We start from the raw sequence: 3,516 nt of genomic DNA on the forward strand, positions 1-3,516 counted from the left end.
TGGAGGGCTATGGCGATTGTAGCCATGCTCAGGACAAGCCTCTGTCTGAGATGGAAACCAAGCTGGAAAAACTGAATCAGTCTCCAAGACACACCCAGGCCTCCCCAGGCCTCTCCCCTCCCCAGGCCTGTGCCCATATCCACCAGCACCTTACAATTCCAAGGTGCCTGAAAGCCAGCTAATGAGACCCTGGGGACACTGCTACCCTGTGCTGCAGAGCAGAGGGAGATCAAGGCAAGGGTAGTGGTGGGGAAACCTGGCCCAAAATGTGAATTAAGTAACCATGTCCTCTAGTGTGCTACAATGTATTCATCCATTACCACGTCCTCTGGTGTGCTACAGTGTATTCATTCATTGTTCACTGATTTGTGGGATCATCCACACAGGTGCTGCAGAGTAACCCATTTTACTTTGTGTACAGGATAATGTTTTTGTACTTCAAGTACATCTTGAATTCTTTCAAATAGTCCAAGATTTTTTTTTTTCTGAATAACCTTTGATTACCTCTGGCTCTACAAAGGATGCTGTAGGCAAAAATCTTGGCACTTTCTTTTCAATGTGTCGCTTTCTTTGGAATTTGTTATACTGTTTTTCATGCCTAATAAGTGGTTGACAGATGTTCCTATTTATTGATTAAAATGTGTTTCAGAAACTCAAAAAATAAAAAATAAATGAGATATTTTATGGTAGGAAGGAGAAAATAGACCAGTCAAGTAAAGAGGAGGAAAGGAGAGGAAGGAGAGAAGAAAAGAAAGGAAGAAAGCAAGAGACAAGAGAGAGAGAGAGAGAGAGAGAGAGAGAGAGAGAGAGAGAGAGAGAGAGAGAGAGCAAGAGAGGGAGAGAAGAGACAAAGAGCAAGAGAGAGTGAGGATGAGCAAGGGAGAGAGGAGGGGGCAAACCGCCCCTTATATTGTATGGGGCGTGGCATGTCTTGCTTGTGGTCAGATGGCTGGGGATAGGGTCCAGCTAGAATGCTGGGAGCTTGGGGCATTGTCTGCCTGATAGAGCACACATCTCCTGCAGGAGCAGCTGTGAGGGATTGTGACTAAAACAGAAACCAAAGACTTAGGAGTTATGGCCAAGTTCCTTCTGCCCCCTGCACGCAGAAATTGCCCACAGAGGCTTCAGGGCTCAAAGCCAAATACTCTACTGAGCTTAAGTTGCCTGAGCAGACCACTGTGCCACACTGCCCTACAACCACTGAGTGCATGCCATGTGTGTTCTTTTGTGACTGGCTTACCTTACTCATTACAATATTTTCTAATTCCATCCATTTGCCTATTAACTTCATGAATTCATCATTTTTAATAGCTGAGTAGTACTCCATTGTGTAAATGTACCATATTTTCTGTATCCATTCCTCTGTTGAAGGACATCTGCATTCTTTCCAGCTTCTGGCTATTATAAATAAGGTTGCTATGAATATAGTGGAGTATATGTCCTTTTTACATGTTGGATCATCATCTGGGTGTATGCCTAGGAGTGGTATAGCTGGGTCCTCTGGTAGTAATATGTCCAGTTTTCTGATGAACTGCCAAATTGATTTCCAGACTGGTTGTACCAGCTTGCAGTCCCACCAGCAATGTAGGAGTGTTCCTCTTTCTCCACATCCTTGCCAGCATGTATGAGGACAACATAAAGCAAAGCAAGACATTTGGGAATGTTCTCAGTTTGAATAGAAATGTAAAGGAACAAGGTCTACAGCCTAGTTGAAGAGAAGGAAATAAAAGAAAATATATGACATGAAACCAACTTGGGTCACTGTCACTGACTTGCAAGACAAAGAGAAAGGAGAAACACCAAAAACTATACAGGTACCCTGGAAATGAGGGACAACCTCATCTCATACCTTTTATCATGTCCACAAGAAGAATTTTCCTATTAAACTGGAAGATTGAGGACAGGAATACTCTTAAAATCTGGAGAAATAAGTTGAGATATATCAAATTTTGATCTCAGTGTGGGGATACTTGTATAGAGACTCTGTTGAGGCTTCATTCCTGTGTGTAGCTGTGTCAGGAGGCAGATCCTAATAGTAGTGGGGGCACTATGGTGAGAGAGAGAGTTCAATGAGGTTAATGTTTGTCTCTGATTTGCTTTCCTAGACTTCCTCTTACTGCTTTTTCTAATACACAATCTTCTCTTCTACCCACATTCTGTTGTTACTTTTGTATGTTTTTATGAAGTTTTTGTAAACCAAATGACACTTTGACTTACTAAGTGTTTCTATTGCTGTGATGAAACACTATAACCAAAGCAAGTGAGAGAGGAAATGGTTTGCTCGACTTATACTTCCACATCATTGTGCATCACTGAAGGAAGACAGGACAAGAACTCAAATAGGGTAAGAATATGGAAATTGAAGCAGAAGCCTATTCAAAGCCTGTGGTCTAAAACTGCGTACTGGCTTTCTACATATGGCTTTCTCAGCCTGTTTTCTTAATAGAACCCTGGACCACCAGCTCAAGGGTGGTTCCACTTAAAATGGAGTTGCTCTCTCCCATCCATCACCATCTTGTAGCAGCATTTCTCAATTGAGTTTCTCTCCTCTCAGCTAGTATTGTTGAAATAAAACTATCCATCACATCCATGCTTTGGGACTTCCAGAACTATGAAGTATGAAATCTCCTTCTCTTATAAATTACTCATTTTCTAGAATTATGGTACTGTAACCAAAAATAGGCTATCATATTCTACATCTCAAAGACCTAATTACATTTGCATTTCCCTATTTATCCATTCATGTTTTGATATCTAATACATTCAAAAGTCATAGAGATAAAGATACAAACAAATATAAAAAAGCATGTTATTCTCCACATGACAGGACTACAAGAATATTCCTTGCCAATGTATATTATTTATTAACCACAAAAATGTGACATTTGCATAGGAATAATGATCTTAATAAAGTACATTAAGTGCACTCTTGCATTAAGAGCTCTCTTATGAGATCTTCTTTCACTAGTAGGATAAACATTAAATATGTATCCCTGTCGAAAGCTTAAATGCTGTATAAGAATGTAAATTGTATGAATATAACTGCACATTATAATGTCTCTTTAGGATGAATATTTTTAATTAGAGGCTCTGATTTACCTATGGTTAAATAAATCCTTTAGTTTTCAAAGATATTTTGTACATATTAGTAGTCATAACATTTATAATGCTTGAGAAAAGTTGATTTAAGTTAGAAGCAACCTTTACCATCATATTTTATTTTAATATATTATGCATAATCACTATTAAAATCTTACTCGAGTTATAAACTTTACCAGAACACTCAGCTTAACTTAAGAGTAAACATATTTATAAGTTTAATTTATTAGATTCACAAGTATTATTTAAATGCTTGAGAAGATTTATTGGAGTACTTAATAGGGAAACCAAATGCATTAAATATGCAAATGCAGTTTAAAACTTTAGTGAATTTATCTAAGTTTGTGTATTACAGCAAATATTAATCAAAAACACTTAAAGTGATTATAAAATAAGCATGTTTGGTAAATAAAAGAG

The sequence above is a fragment of the Mastomys coucha genome, unplaced genomic scaffold (genome assembly GCF_008632895.1).
Source record: "Mastomys coucha isolate ucsf_1 unplaced genomic scaffold, UCSF_Mcou_1 pScaffold22, whole genome shotgun sequence".
NCBI lineage: Eukaryota > Metazoa > Chordata > Mammalia > Rodentia > Muridae > Mastomys > Mastomys coucha.